This window comes from Schistocerca cancellata, chromosome 3 (genome assembly GCF_023864275.1).
Source record: "Schistocerca cancellata isolate TAMUIC-IGC-003103 chromosome 3, iqSchCanc2.1, whole genome shotgun sequence".
Taxonomy (NCBI): domain Eukaryota; kingdom Metazoa; phylum Arthropoda; class Insecta; order Orthoptera; family Acrididae; genus Schistocerca; species Schistocerca cancellata.
The window spans coordinates 359,123,658-359,141,144 of NC_064628.1; positions in this window are offsets into that span (position 1 = coordinate 359,123,658).

A 17,487-nucleotide genomic window follows, 5' to 3' on the forward strand; every position below is an offset into this window, starting at 1 on the left:
GTTTGTTGACAGCGTGTGTTTGTTGACAGCGTGTGTTTGTTGACAGCGTGTGTTTGTTGACAGCGTGTGTTTGTTGACAGCGTGTGTTTGTTGACAGCGTGTGTTTGTTGACAGCGTGTGTTTGTTGACAGCGTGTGTTTGTTGACAGCGTGTGTTTGTTGACAGCGTGTGTTTGTTGACAGCGTGTGTTTGTTGACAGCGTGTGTTTGTTGACAGCGTGTGTTTGTTGACAGCGTGTGTTTGTTGACAGCGTGTGTTTGTTGACAGCGTGTGTTTGTTGACAGCGTGTGTTTGTTGACAGCGTGTGTTTGTTGACAGCGTGTGTTTGTTGACAGCGTGTGTTTGTTGACAGCGTGTGTTTGTTGACAGCGTGTGTTTGTTGACAGCGTGTGTTTGTTGACAGCGTGTGTTTGTTGACAGCGTGTGTTTGTTGACAGCGTGTGTTTGTTGACAGCGTGTGTTTGTTGACAGCGTGTGTTTGTTGACAGCGTGTGTTTGGCGACGTAGCGTGTTGACATTGTTTTGTTGACACTGTACGATGACGTAGCGTGTTGACATTGTTTTGTTGACACTGTACGATGACGTAGCGTGTTGACATTGTTTTGTTGACACTGTACGATGACGTAGCGTGTTGACATTGTTTTGTTGACACTGTACGATGACGTAGCGTGTTGACATTGTTTTGTTGACACTGTACGATGACGTAGCGTGTTGACATTGTTTTGTTGACACTGTACGATGACGTAGCGTGTTGACATTGTTTTGTTGACACTGTACGATGACGTAGCGTGTTGACATTGTTTTGTTGACACTGTACGATGACGTAGCGTGTTGACATTGTATGATGGTGCTATAAAATGAGACACAATATTATTATTAAATTCAAGAGAGTAGTATGAGTATAGTCGTGGAACTGAATGTGTCCTCACACACGGCGGACGAGACTTAATTACGGCTTTTCTTCCGTTAAACTCGGTGGCCTGCAAGAAGTGTGGGAACAGACTCGGACAGGTGCGCAGAACAACCCGTTGGCCGCAGCGCGGCGGGCAGACGGCCGCGGTCGGTCGAGCGAATAAATAACCATTAAGGCGGTCGCCGGCAGCCGGCCGCTACCGTGAGCTGCACGTGTAAGGCGAGCCGTCGAGACTCGGCTCTGCGGTAGCAGCGGCGGAGATAAGACGGCGCCGACCGGGCAGACCCGCGCAACGCTGCGCGCCGTGCGGCCCGGCGAGACGAGAAGAGGACGCCAGAGCGGTCCTACAAATTGTCGGCGTGTCGCGGCGCCTTAATAAAGATTTACCGCCCTCATTAAATTTTGTGCTCCGCCGTCCCGGCCCGTGACGAGGCAGGCGACAGCGGAGACGACGACGACGGCGACGGCGGCCCCCGGTGCTCGTGGCTGCTCCGTCCCACCGCCTCGTTATAATGGCCGCCGCTGGAATTTTTGATTTAGTGCCGACGATGCGAGTACAGGAGTTCTGTCGCCGTATCGCTGCATCACGCGCGGCCCCGCGCCGAGCGTTGTCCAGTTAGCTTATCAGATGCCGGCGCGCCGCTGCCTTGCCGCCATACGTCACACCGCCATTTTGTTGCTCCTCTGCCGCCTCTCGCGGCCGAGACCGGACACGGCAGAGCGCCCGGGCCTCGGAACCCTCAACTCGCGTGTGTCGATGCCCTCAGCTCTATAGTCCCGACCGGAGATGCGTTCGATTTCCATTTCTGTAAGGGGGGGAGGGGGGACTTTGGGAGAGCTTGTCTCATAAAACACGTAGGATTCGATTGAATCTAATTTCTGTCTCATAAAACAGGTAGACATGTAGTTATTCACGCTGGCTCCAGCCTACTAAAAATGGCGTACCTAAGCAGGATTGTTACTGAAATAAATACCATCATCTGGCAGGCAGGGTACAGTATTTTATTTGGATGAAGAGTCATCGGCAGCATAGATGTAACCTCACCGGATAAATTATTAGTGACTCCCTTAAAATATCGCACTGGTCAGCTTGGGTGCTCTCGAAGTGGTGACAGCGAACTGGTGTGCGTGCGAGCGCGCGCTCTTGTGTGTGTGTGTGTGTGTGTGTGTGTGTGTGTGTGTGTGTGTGTCGGGAAGGGGGTGGGGGGTGTTGTGGGTGTGGGTGTGGTTGTGTAAGGTAGGGGAAGGATGTCATTCAATTGTACTGAATGACCGCCGGCCGGTGTGGCCGTGCGGTTCTAGGCGCTTCAGTCTGGAACCGCGTGACCGCTACGCTCGCAGGTTCGAATCCTACCTCGGGCATGGATGTGAGTGATGCCCTTAGGTTAGTTAGGTTTAAGTAGTTCTACGTTCAAGGGGACTGATGACCTCAGATGTTAAGTCCCATAGTGCTCAGAGCCATTTGAACCATTTTGAACAAGTGAAGTAAACAAAACCTGCATCATGACTTGCTGGTAATCAGGCTCGTCCTTCTTCCCTTGCAGGAAATAATGAATATGTATGTAAATAAACAGCACAGTAGGTTAAAACTTGTAACCATCTTAGTTATAAATAAGTTGGAAAACAGTAATGCTAGACAAAGCGGTAGACAAGTTTACTTGCATATCTCCTTAAGATAGCTTCTCCGTGGCCAGGTTCGCTACCTCAAATCGTTCAGTGGAGCATTGTATATGTTCTGTTACATTTTTGCAGGCTCTTACAGAAATACCCAGTATATAAAGAAAATGGCGGAAAATTTCTGCTGTCAGACACCCGAAGATATTTGCGTAATACGTAGCTACTTGACAAATTCCATGAATCGGTTCTAAATCGAGAATACGATAATTTTAGTAGCCATTTCTACATCGCCCCTATTTAGACAGTAGAGGTTAAAGTTAGCGAATTGCAGTTCGCTCAGATGTGATTAGGCAGTCATTTACTCCTACTTTCTAATGATAAGCGTAGGGAAATGAAACTGCAATACATAAAAAAAAATCACCGTACATCATGTAGTTTCATAGTTGCTCTAAGTATAGATGCAGCTTACTGACATTCTTAATATTCTAACACGAGTTATTTGCTGTTGGACGGCTAGATGCCGATTCATTTACTGGAAACGGGTAGATATCAGAAGCGATAACGACGCAACGACGTGTCATTACATCTTCCCGTTTAATGTAGAGACCCAATGCTGCTTAACCACAAGCCATGGGCAATATCTGCAATAACTAGTCCAGTGAGCAAACACAACACTCAGAGCTTACAGGTACTGACTGGCTTTTATCTGCGCTGACTGTCTGCTTTAAACGACCACACGTGAGAGCAGAGCACACCTCCGCTCCGCAGACTGCTCTTGACTGCCGCTCTTCCTCCCCACCTACCCCGCATATAAAAAAAAAAGTAATGAATCACTTCTTGAATGTTGGCGAGAGCGCCGTCTGCAAACTCTTTTGTTCCCCTGACATACGTCATTGCGTGCTTGCTGATTGTTTCTTCTGCTTTTGTTAGCCGGAATGAAACAGAAATCGAACGAGCTAGGTGCCATAACAGCAAACACCTGCTCCATGAAGGTGTCTTCAGAACCGACCAGCGCGCGACATCCGTTTTTCAATTAGTCGCCTAACAAACACCGACTCCAGACTAGTCAGTTGTCCTCAGTCCTTCTCACATAAAATTCAGTTTTTCAGTAATCTACATGCTCTCAGGGTGTCGCAGGGGCTGTAAGTATCCGGATGTTTAATTGGGAGAAACCCCAGTGAGAGACATACTTTCCTCAAACATCCATTACTTGATTTTGCAAATTCATCACAAACGAATTTGGGGCAGTTATTAAAACATGGTCGCAGTTGAGTACTATCGTCTGTATTTCACATCTGGTAAAATATTTTTTCTCGATATAGAGCGCTGTCGCGAGCACACAAAACACTGATGGGCAGCGTCGTACACGTCTTTTTACACAGGTGGGAGGAAATTGCAGTTCATTCATATCCAAAAGATTTTTTAAAATATTTTATCTTGTTTCTGAATGGGGAAATCACTAAGCTTTGGCGCACGCTTTGTGCTTTACTCAATCAGGGCCACGTTGTAATCGATATAAAGTGCATTAAATTTAAGACAAACATTAACATGAGATTTCCCTCTAGTAAAGGTGAATCCTAAAAGGCATAAAGAAACGTATCTAGTATGTTCAAAATGGTTCAAATGGCTCTGGACACTATGGTACTTAACTTCTGAGGTCATCATGTAAGTAGGCTGTTCAGGTTTTTATATTGGTAACGACATGTAGCGCTCTATATGAAAATCACTGACTGTGCTGCGTGCAGTCTGAGGCTGTTCGGCATTGTTGCAATATTCGCTATTGTAGTGTTGGGCTGTTGGCTGTTAACAGCGCGTAGCGTTGCGCAGTTGGAGGTGAGCCGCCAGCAGTGGTGGATGTGGGGAGAGAGATGGCTGAATTTTGAGAGCGGACGATCTGGACGTGTTTCCATCAGAAAGAGTAAATTTGTAATACTGGATATCATGAACTGATACATATATATTATGACTTCTGAACACTATTAAGGTAAATACATTGTTTGTTCTTTATCAAAATCTTTCATTTGCTAACTATGCCTATCAGTAGTTAGTGCCTTCAGTAGTTTGAATCTTTTATTTAGCTGGCAGTAGTGGCGCTCGGTGTATTGCAGTAGTTCGAGTAACGAAGATTTTTGTGAGGTAAGTGATTTGTGAAAGGTATAGGTTAATGTTAGTCAGGGCCATTCTTTTGTAGGGATTATTGAAAGTCAGATTGCGTTCCGCTAAAAATATTGTGTGTCAGTTTAAGCACAGTCATTTATAATTTTTCTAAGGGAACGTTTCAATCAGTCCAATAGAACTTAGAACTACTTAAACCCTATTAACCTAAGGACACCACACACATCCATGCCTGAGGCAGGATTCGAACCTGCGACCGTAGCGGTTGCGCATTTCCAGACTGTAGCGCCTAGAACCGCTCGGCCATTCCGGCCGGCATCTAGTATGTTCCTCGGTATCTGGCCTAGGTAAATATTAGGTAACTACCACAATATTACAGCCAGCTATTGTTATCAAATGTTCAAATGTGTTTTAATTCCTAAGGGACCAAACTGCTGAGGTCATCGGACCCTAGACTTACACATTACTTAAACTAACTTATGCTAAGAACAACAAACACTCATGTCCGAGGGAGGACTCGAATCTCTGGCGGGAGGGGCCGCGCAATCCGTTACATGCCGGCTCAAACCGCGCGGCCACTCCTCGCGGCTATTGTCATCCTTCAGTATTCCAGTTTTCTAAGGCTGTGCCCACAGATGCGTACTAGGACTGCTGACTTCTTAGCGTACATAAACGATAGCAACTAGAGACAGCAGCGCCGTTATCACATTATTTGCAGACTCACTTGTTTTATCTGCTGCCATTTACTCGTAAGCTTAAAGCCAATTAGGAGACGGAAATGCTTGCCATGAACATCGAGCGAGATGGCACACTGGGTAGCACAGTGTACTCGAATTCGGAAGGACGAAGGTTCAAACTCGCGTCCGGTCATCCTAATTTAGGTTTTCCGCGATTTCCCTAAATCACTTCCAGCACATTTCGAGGTGGTATCTTTAAAAGGGCACGGCCGATTTCCCATCTGATTGAGCCGATGACCTCTCTGTTCGGTCCCCTCCTCCATATCAACCAACCAAGCAACCAACTTAACATTAACAGACTATGTATTGAGAAGACACGAACATAGGAAGATAGGAAATAGTTTTGATTCATAGAATGCCACCACCGATGGTGTCCAGGAGAGAGTGCCTTAGAAGACATTGAGCTGAGGGCGAGTTGCCCAGCAATACTTTCAGCCTATCACTGTCTATTGACGTTATCCTATGTCCAGGATAATATCTATTTCTGTATTTCTCTTATAATCTAACAAAATGGTTCAAATCTCTCTGAGCACTATGGGACTTAACATTTGGGGTCATCAGTCCCCTAGACTTGGAACTACGTAAACCTAACTAACCTAAGGACATCACACACATCCATGCACGAGACAGGATTCGAACCTGCGACCGTAGCAGCAGCGCGGTTCCGGACTGAAGCGCCTAGAACCGCTCGGCCACAGAGGCCGGCTATAATCTAACATTCTTGTCTAATCAACACTTGTCTTTGTTAAAGTTCGGTGACTATACTTTTAGTTCAAATTCTACGTTTGTCCGCCTCCGCCTGAGTGGCTGTCGTCTGATGTGCTGCCACTACTGCTGTCACGTGACCCGCCAGTAGTGCTCTTTCCCGCCTGTATTCTGGTCGTTGCAAGTGCTCTTCATGGAGCGCTCAATATATTCTGTGTGCATAGTCGATGAGGTCGGTCCACAAGCTATCGACTCAAAGTGATTGTACTATGTTCTTGTATGAGTGCGCTAGTGGTATTCCGTGCGACTAACGGTCACAATATAGAAATACGATTCTGTGGTACCACTCCACGTAACAGTCAGCCTAATGACCGATGTTTACATGCAGCAGATGCGTGGGGAATAGCCTATGTCCGGTTAAGAAATGAACCACAACCCGGCTGGAATACATACGTTTCCTCCTCAATCGCACCCTGTTGTTGGGGAAATGTGCATATACCCTATGGACCTTTCCGTAGTTAAACTTCCTGCCAGATTAAAATTGTGTGCCTGGTCGAGACTGTGGCAAGTCATGTCTCCGCAATATCCTTTCCTCCAGGAGCGCTAGTTCTGCAGCATCGCAGGAGATCTTCTGTGAAGTTTGGAACGTAGGAGACGAGATACTGGTGGAAGTAAAGCTGTGAGGACGGGGCGTGAGTCGTGCTTGGGTAACTCAGATGGTAGAGCACTTGCCCGCGAAACGCAAAGGTCCCGAGTTCGAGTCTGGGTCCAGCACAAAGTTTTAATCTGCGAGGGAGTTACACATCAGCACACACTCCGCTGCAGAGTGAAAATTTTATTCTTTTCGTAGTTGTCCGATTCCCTTTGCTACGAATTCAGTTTGCAGGTTTTGGGCTCTCTCAAAGCCTGTAGTTCATCTCCTAGGTGGTCTCTTACTGCATGTGGTTCGTCCGTTTCAGCCAATAAGTTGCCGCGCGATACGTACTGGTTTTATCTATTTGGTATATGTCAGGCGCCACGCGTAGTTCTTCCACTAATGACAGCATGTTGTCTAGAACATAGTAGCGCCTTTGGATAATTGTAAAGAAATTCGGAAATACTTCTGATAAAATTTCGACTGTGGTAGATCTCTTTAACTTAAGGAAAAAAATAAATAAACTCTGCCCGAACAGGCCATGAAGGCCCAACAGTATCGATCGTCCGCCGTGTTATCCTCAGCATACTGGCGACACTGGAAGGAGATACGGAGGGGCATCTGGTCAGCATACAGGTCTCCCGGAAGTACGTCAGTTTACTTAGTAAGTAGCTCTTCGCTTTGCCTCACAAGTGCTGAGTGCACCCCGTTTGCCAACAGCGTCCGGCAGGCCGAATGTTCAGCCATCCAAGTGCTAACCCAGCCCGACAGCTCTTAACTTCGGTAATCTGATGGCAACCGGTGTTGCCACTACGACAAGACCGTTAGCAAATTTGAAAAGAAAATGGCCTAAAAAAAGACAGACAGGATCGTCTCTAATTACAATACTACTGATGTACATTTGAAGCATGCCACATCGTATAAATACACTACTGGCCATTAAAATTGCTACACCAAGAAGAAATGCAGAAATGAAGAGCTTGGATGGCGTGTACAGGTACAGCTGCCCATGCAGCTTCAACAAAATACCGCAGGTCATCAAGAGTAGTGACTGGCGTATTGTGACCAGCCAGTTGCTCGGCCACCATTGAACAGACGTTTTCAGTTGGTGAGAGATCTGGAGAATGTGCTGGCCAGGGCAGCAGTCGACCATTTCCTGTATCCAGAAAGGCCCGTACAGGACCTGCAACATGCGGCCGTGCATTATCCTGCTGAAATGAAGGGTTTCGCAGGGATCGAATGGAGGGTAGAGCCACGGGTCGTAACACATCTGAAATGTAACGTCCACTGTTCAAAGTGCCCTCAATGCGAACAAAGCGTGAGCAAGACGTGTAAATAATGGCACCCCACACCGTCGCGCCGGGTGATACGCCAGTATGGCGATGACGAATACACGCTTCCAATGTGCGTTCACCGCGATGTCGCCAAACACGGATACGACCAACACGATGCTGTGAACATAACCTGGATTCATCCGAAAAAATGACGTTTTGCCATTCGTGCACCCAGGTTCGTCGTTGAGTACACCATCGCAGGCACTCCTGTCTGTGATGCAGCGTCAAGGGTAACCGCAGCCACGGTCTCAGAGCTGAGAATCCATGCTGCTGCAAACGTCGTCGAACTGTTCGTGCAGACGATTGTTGTCTTGCAAACGTCGCCGTATGTTGACTCAGGGATCGAAACGTTACTGCACGATACGTTACAGCCATGTGCATAAGATGTCTGTCATCTCGACTGCTAGTGATAAGAGGCCGTTGGGATTCAGCACGGCGTTCCGTACAACCCTCCTGAACCCACCGATTCCATATTCTGCTAACAGTCATTGGATCTCGACCAACGCGAGCAGCAATGTCGCGGTACGGTAAACCGCAATCGCGATGGGTTACAATCCCTGAACCCACCGATTCCATATTCTGCTAACAGTCATTGGATCTCGACCAACGCGAGCAGCAATGGCGCGGTACGATAAACCGCAATCGCGATGGGCTACAATCCGACCTTTATTAAAGTCGGAAACGTGATGGTACGCATTTCTGCTCCTTACACGAGGCATCACAACAACGTTTCACGAGTCAACGCCGGTCAACTACTGTTTGTATATGAGAAATCGGTTGGAAACTTTCCTCATGTCAGTACGCTGTAGGTGTCGCCACCGGCGCCAACCTTGTGTGAATGGTCTGAAAAGCTATCATTTGCATATCACAGCATCTTCTTCCTGTCGGTTAAATTTCGCGTCTGCAGCACGTAATCTTCGTGGTGTAGCAATTTTAATGGCCAATAGTGTATTTTGGGACGAAGCGATGTATAATGGAGCTTAGACGTAAAATGTGCAGTATGTAACGCAAACGAAAAACTGCCATTTGAGGGAAGAGCTCCATTTAAGTGTAGTACATCTGTAAAGGGAACCTCTAGAGTGCTGCTGTAACGGGTACTTGTGAAGCATGCTTTACAGAGACGTGGAAAGAATTCAGAGCCCCGATGTTAGGATCGTAACAAGCCGGTGTAGCCGATACGCAGCCATAACAGTCGTGCTTTGCTAACTTACACATGGGAATCTTTGGAGGAAAGGTGACGTAATTTTTAGAAAAAACCTGTTGGGTAAGTTTAGAGAGCCCGTATTCAGTGAAGGCCGCGCAGCAGTTCTACTGCCTGCATGGTATACGCTGAGCGCCAAAACATTATGACGACTGACGAAATAAATCTCGGGTGAACAGCCTAGTATGAGTGTGCGTAGGACACAATGTTTTGGCAATCGACCACGTTGCCATCATCAGGTGCGCTGATGTTCTGACCGACGGTGGGCCGGCGCCAGGTATATATAGGACAACACCCTCCCGCTCCTCCGACAGGCGCTTCCTATGAGTCGGTGGGTCCGCGGCCCCCGCGCGGTCTAGGTACAGCGTCCGTTCTCCCGCCGTCTGGGCGCTGCGTCCTGGGTCCGCTCGTTCAGGAGGGTCTGCCGGCACCGCTCTCGTTATTCTTCCCTCCTCCCCCGAAGTCTGTAGACTCTCGGAAATATGATTTTTCTTCTCAATCCGCGGGTGGGCGTGGGAACCCACGATCACCCGCATGATGTAAGTACGTTTTACCTACTGAAACATTACCACCCTCTCGCATTCGGGAGGACGACGGTTCAAACCCGCGTCCAGCCATCCTGATTTGGGTTTTTCATGATTTCCCTAAATCGCATCAGGCAATTTATGGGATGGTTCCTCTGAAAGGGCACGGCCGACTTCCTTCCCCATCCTTCCTTAATCCGATGGGACCGATGACCGCGCTGTTGGGTCGCTTCACCCGAATCAACCACCACTACCACCCTTTCAGTGGCGTAGCCACGAAAACTCTTCTGTCTCTGCAAAGATGTATCGGATTTTTCTCTCATTTCCAGTACTCATTGCCCATTTATTAAAAGAACTGACCGCGTATTCTTCCGCAGGTGGCAAGACGGCTCACAAAGGGAGTTCGTTACAGCGTTCGTTCGCCGTCTTAGAGAAATTATTCATTTCCATATCTGGAAAGATGTCGCAGATCTAATTATACGAACACTCAGTGGTATATCTTTCGGTTCTTGTTTCGTTTGGTAACACACAGGAAACAAATCTTAAAGTCTGAAGATACATCAAATATTATACATCTACATCTACATCCATACTCCGCAAGCCACCTGACGGTATGTGGCGGCGGGTACCTTCAGTACCTCTATCGGTTCTCCCTTCTATTCCAGTCTCGTATTGTTCGTGGAAAGAAGGATTGTCGGTATGCCTCTGTCTGGGTTCTAACCTCTCTGATTTTATCCTCATGGTCTCTTCGCGAGATATACGTAGGAGGGAGCAATATACTGCTTGACTCTTCGGTGAAGGTATGTTCTCGAAACTTTGACAAAAGGCCGTACCGAGCTACTGAGCGTCTCTCCTGCAGAGTCTTCCACTGTAGTTTATCTATCATCTCCGTAACGCTTTCGCGATTACTTAATGATCCTGTACCGAAGCGCGCTGCTCTCCGTTGGATCTTCTCTATGTCTTGTATCAACCCTATCTGGTACGGATCCCACACTGCTGAGCAGTATTCAACAGTGGGCGAACAAGCGTACTGTATCCTACTTCCTTTGTTTTCGGATTGCATTTCCTTAGGATTCTTCCAATGAATCTCAGTGTGGCATCTGCTTTACCGACGATCAACATTATATGATCATTCCATTTTAAATCACTCCTAATGCGTACTCCCAGATAATTTATGGTATTAACTGCTTCCAGTTGCTGACCTGCTATATTTTAGCTAAATGATAAAGGATCTATCTTTCTGTGTATTCGCAGCACATTACACTTGTCTACATTGAGATTCAGTTGCCATTCCCTGCACCATGCGTCAATTCGCTGCAGATCCTCCTGCATTTCAGTACAATTTTCCATTGTTACAACCTCTCGATACACCACAGCATCATCTGCAAAAAGCCTCAGTGAACTTCCGATGTCATCCAGCAAGTCATTTATGTATATTGTGAATAGCAACGGTCCTATGACACTCCCCTGCGGCACACCTGAAATCACTCTTACTTCGGAAGACTTCTCTCCATTGAGAATAACATGCTGCGTCCTGTTATCTAGGAACTCCTCAATCCAATCACACAATTGGTCTGATAGTCCATATGCTCTTACTTTGTTCATTAAATGACTGTGGGGAACTGTATCGAACGCCTTGCGGAAGTCAAGAAACACGGCATCTACCTGTGAACCCGTGTCTATGGCTCTCTGAATCTCGTGGACGAATAGCGCGAGCTGGGTTTCACATGACCGTCTTTTTCGAAACCCATGCTGATTCCTACAGAGTAGATTTCTAGTCTCCAGAAAAGTCATTATACTCGAACATAGCACGTGTTCCAAAATTCTACAACTGATCGACGTTATAGATGTGTGGTCTACATATCCCACATTGCTTATAAGCATTCCTGTGGTCTTCTAACAAAATATCAGTTTATAAATTAATATAGACTTGAAGGCGAAGAGCAGGGCGTTGGAGAAGGAAAACTGAATCATATATGCATTGGGCAATACGGTAGGGTAACGACACAATTCTGTCCCTAGCCATGACCATTCGATTTCGTACTCTGCCTCAAATTATCATACTCTCTACGGCACGCTAAGCCATCAGTTTTCTTTCTGTCATTTCGAGTGAAAAACTAAAGTTCGAAGCAAATTATGCGCAGCGAGGTCAGCGTCACAACGAAGGATTATGTTCTTCGTGAAAGTCGTTATTCTTTATTGCTAACTGTGCCCTTGTTAACACCATTAGATAGTAGCCACTCGCGAGAACTGAGTCATTACTGATCACTCTCTCTTCAGGTCTAGAATGGCGTGATCACGAAAGGATGTTGCGAATAGGCTGTTTCGTAAGTGTATTTGTTGGAGCTAACTTTGTGCCTGATCTCTGGAGCTGCAGACGTATCTGCTTTCTCATCTTGTTACGGTTGGAGGGAAAAGTGCTGAGCGCGGGACATTACGTTTTATTTTTATTGTCGGCTTTCCATTCTGCGATATAGGCGGCCATCTGCATTCGCCGGCCTACCGTAATCGTCTGTATAAAAAAGTAGCCGTGTAAGCTGGAAGTGTGCGGGAAATTGGTAGGAGCCGCCACTGTGGAAGGACGAGCGCGCAGTTATTTCTGTTTCAACGGAGCGCGAGCAGCCGAGCACGGAAACGCTAAACGTGTGTTAATTATAAACTACTCGTCGATCTTCGCCTCCTAGGCGCTACAAAAAGAAGTCGCCTTCATCTACCTCTGTGATCATCTGTTACACTGTCTGCACCCTACACCGCGACAGATGTCACTGAGTAAGTGCGGTACAATGGACCTCACCTAGCGGGTGGCTTGTTGGATTTCTTGTGTCCTGCAAGGGAAACACCCAACTCAGATTTAGTGGTAACCAGTGAATATTCTGTCAAAAACTGAACACAGATCAAATATGAAAACAGGAAAAACATGCACCGAACTGTGGAAAAAAAACCCTTGGATGAAGCCCGACCAACAGGTCGCATTGCATTGATCAAAAATGATGGTGCATTGAGATGGCTAGTTCCTAGCTGAATTCTAAATCTGGCAATAAAAATTTAAAAACGGACGACTGATATACAGTCTGGAACTGCGCGACCGCTACGGTCGCAGTTTCGAATCCTGCCTCGGGCATGGATGTGTGTGATGTCCTTAGGTTAGTGAGGTTTAGATAGTTCTAAGTTCTAGGGGACTGATGACCTCAGAAGTTAAGTCCCATAGTGCTCAGAGCCATTTGAACCATTTTTTCTGATAAGGAATCCATGTCCAGAAATGTACCATATGGATGTAAAATAAGTTTGAATATAATATCGCTTTACATCTCGCGTATAGCGATACGCACAAAAACTGAGAAAAGAGTGCTGTCGTTATTTCCTGTTGCAATCATTACATCACCCTCCATTTTCGCTCGCTGATAACGACGACTGTGAGAAAATAGAACGTTTGTACATAGGAGGGCTGACTGTGATTCTCCTCGGAGATACCGCACCCACGACTTTAAAGACGACGTGCTTCGTCGCGCAGAATAGGACCCGGCGACGAGTAGTCGAAACGTGGCCCATGCCAAGGGCTCCTGTAGAACACACGGGCCAGAGATGACGTCACCGTGATTTGCGTACCATGGAGCAAGAGACGCGGAAGTGATCCGATCTTCGAATTTGCTGTGTATCCAAATAATACTTTATCAAACATGGGTTCCTTACCAACAGTTTATATACTAAGTTCCATTCCGACTTAGTAGATGACTTCCCATCTAAAACTCCTACACCCTGTAACAGGAATTGTGAAATACTTCGTATATAAACGACCTATTGGATAACGTCCGAAGTTATGTGAGGCTGTACGAGGATTATGTTATATGCCATCTGCTCTACTGGCTCTAAGCACTACGGGACTTAACATCTGAGGTTATCAGTCACCTAGACTTGGAACTACTTAAACCTAACTAACCCAAGGATATCACACACATCCATGCTCAATGACCTGTAATAAAGGTTTGTTTTATGTATATAATAATTGCGTTATATAAGGATTACAGATATATTACAGTATACTGTTTTCACTTATTGTTAGGTTGTTACTTAGAATGACAAGACTGCAGATGTCGGGACGACGGGCAGAAGAGAACAAATAAGAAGCCGAAAGTATGACATAGCCGTTCTTGCTTTACTGAACACGTGATAAAACGTGAATCGGATATGAAAATTATTAGAATTAACAATTACAACAGAAAAACTCATAACATTACAGCAAGGCTTTCACAACAAACGAGCCTTTGCAATGAACAAGAAAGTAATAAATAGTTAAATTAGTAAAAATAAAAACTCATTGATTGTTAGTCACTAAGACAATAACACACAGAGATGTACGACATTACGAGACAACATAATAACTTAATTTTCCACCACCAATGCTTAAACAAATGTAGTATTGGGGACTCCCTCCACTGAAAATTCCCCTTTTTTAGCGCAGGCCCACACACGTAACAAACAAATGAATATCAAGTTGCGTACAGACACCAGAACACAGAAAAGGTAGACTAAAACATACAGCGACAATTGGCAACACGCAGTGAAAGTGAAGTGTTCAATTGATGTGTGTTCGAAAACGCCGAAAATCGGACATCCTATGGTGCGTAAGTCAATTAAGTACAACACCAGAATGACTCATATGGAATAGCAAGATCACAAAAACGTAAATGTAACCAACCATAATTTAACCTCACGAAACTTGCCTTTCCAGAAAGTTTTTCTTACTTAACAGTAAGAGAATAAGAAAAAAACTTTAATATAGTAACGTACGAGGTGCGACAACGAAGTAACTACACTGGTTGGACAATATACCTTTACTTACATTCCTAACATTTTTAACCAACAACTATGGTGTCTCCTTCGGAGTAACTTCCTTGTGTCTGCGACCACATATTGTTGGCAGCATCTCTGGAACTCATCTTCTGGTATACCAGCAAAAACACTTGTTACAGCTCCGTGGATGTCTGTTGCAAAATGGTGTCCTTTAATGACGGTCTTCATTGAAGAAGAAGAAGAAGAGAAAGAAGGAAAAAAAAAGCACACGGGGCCATGTCGGGTGAAGAAGAAATTTGTTGTATTGCTGTAATGGACTTTGCAAGAGACAAAGTAATATGGAACGCTACGCTATCATGATGCAGGATCCAGTTTCCGGCGATGTGTAGACAGACATGACTGACCCGTTTTAGAAGTCTTTCGAGAATTTCTGCATGGTAGTGCTGGCTTACTGTCTGGCCTTGAGCTAACCACTCTTTGTGTGCAATACCCATGGATCAAAGAAATACATAAGCAGTTTGATTTCTGAATTCGAAATATGCTCTTTCATTGGTGTTGGCGGTTCCGTCGAACATCACTGCGAATTTTAATGTTTCGTCCCGGGATCATACAGTAACAACTCGGTTCAGTATTTTTGGGTTATTTCAAAATTCCATTGTTATGCCGAGGAGCAGACACAGGGCTACAATCTTCAAGCTGCTTCTCTTGATCGAAACACTGTAAGTGCACGCCGCTTGCGGTTGTGGTGGGGACATATGAAGGTCACACACAGCATGCGGTAGCAGGCTGCAGGGTTGCCACCCTGGGGAAGAAAAAAATGAGTTGCATTACTTTATTGTCGCACTTCGTACATGTAATCTTAAACTTATTGTATACAAAAACCACACACGTGTAACAGCCCACTGAAAAGGCTTCGCAAATAAAAAGAAGCGAACGCATGTGGCAGAAAACAAACAGCCTTTCATTTACAGTATTGTCTTTAATTAAAGCAACAAACGGAAATTACAAATTTGCGTTTATTTTGCTACAAAATAGTATAAACAGTCGATAATAAAGTAAAAACAATGTAAAGGATACAGAACCTAGACAATTGCAACATGCATAACATTAGACAAAAATGTTCTTTGTTTTTTTCCCAACTTAACTGATATGCACACACATTCCGACAATTGATTAATTTGTTTGCTATGGGGTGTGACCAGCTCTGGGAGCAATACAGGCCTGATAACGACGGTACATGAAGTGAATGATGTAATCAGGCACATGTTGAGGCAGTAACACCCATTTTTCGCAGGTCTTGGAGAGCAGTTGGTGGATGCTGACGTGATGGAACCTGTCTCTCTAATGCATCCCAGACATGCTCTATAGGATTCAAATCGGAAGAGCGAGCAGGCCACGCCATGCGTGCAATATCTTGCGTTTCCGAGAAAATATCAACCACCCGTGCTCTATAAGATTGAGTATTATTGTCCATCAGTACGAAGACTGTGCCCTAAGCACCTCGCAACAACCACATATGAGGTCCAAGATCTCGCCACGATTCCTGACAGCCGCGCGGGATTATCCGAGCGGTCTCAGGCGCTGCAGTCATGGACTGTGCGACTGGTCCCAGCGGAGGTTCGAGTCCTCCCTCGCGCATGAGTGTGTGCGTTTGTCCTTAGGATAATTTAGGTTAAGTAGTGTGTAAGCTTAGGGACTGACGACCTTAGCAGTTAAGTCCCATAAGATTTCACACACATTTAAACTTTTTTTTTTTTTTTTTTTTTTGATACCTGACAGCAGTTAAACCTTATCGATTCACCCGTGCAATTTCATGAAGAGCTGTACGAAAGGCCAACATAATCCGTGCCCACGCCGTTAGGGATCCTCCTCGATATAGGTCTCTTTCCACAGTGTTTGGGTCCCGAAATCGAATTCCACGATCACTCTAGAGGCGAATCCGTCCAGGATCACTCCCCAGACCAAATCGGGGCCGGGCAGTGTGGCCGAGCGGTTCTAGGCACTTCAGTCTGGAACCGCGCGACCGCTACGGTCGCAGGTTCGAATCCTGCCTCGGACATGGATGTGTGTGATGTCTTTAGGTTAGTTAGGTTTAAGTAGTTCTAAGTTCTAGGGGGCTGATGACCTCATATGTTGAGTCCCATAGTGCTCAGAGCCATTTGAACCAAATCGGGACTCATCTGTGAGAAGAACATTGGATCACTATTCGACCGTCCAGGTGACATGTTGACGACTCCACTCTAGAAGATCCCTTCTGTGAAGATGCGTCACTGGTACACATACAGCAAGTCTCCGACAATAAAGGCCACGCTGCCGAAGTCTTCAGTATACCGTCTGCCTCGATACAACACGTCCAGTGGATGCTCCGAGGTCAGGTGCCAATTGCAGTACTAAGGCGGAATCGTTGTACCCTTAAAGCCAAATCGCGATCTTCTGTTTCTAATGTCACACATGATCGGCCCTGCCTTGATCTTTGGGATACAATTTCGGTCTCTCTGAGCTGTCGCCACATCCAAGAAACAACACAACATTCCACTTTGTCATCGGGCCACATCATTTTGTGTCTGTCTTGCACCCATTCTTCCTACCCTATCCACTGCAGAGAGTCTGGCAGGAGTCTTCTCTGTGCCATACTGTACACTCTGTGACTACTGTATGTACACAGCGATTGTCCATGTCGGACTACCCGACAAAAACTACCCCATTTATGGTTGCCCTGACGTCATTGCTGGCGTGGTTGTCCGTTGACCGGAATGCCATCTTCCTTGGAGAATACGATCGTATGGAAATCTGTTGACAGCGTGTATGATCATGTCGTGAATTAGAGACAGGAAGGGGAAACAGCGGTTTTTTGCTTCAATTTTGGACACCATCTCGCGTCCGTCGGCCGTCGTAATTTATTATTATTGTTGTTAT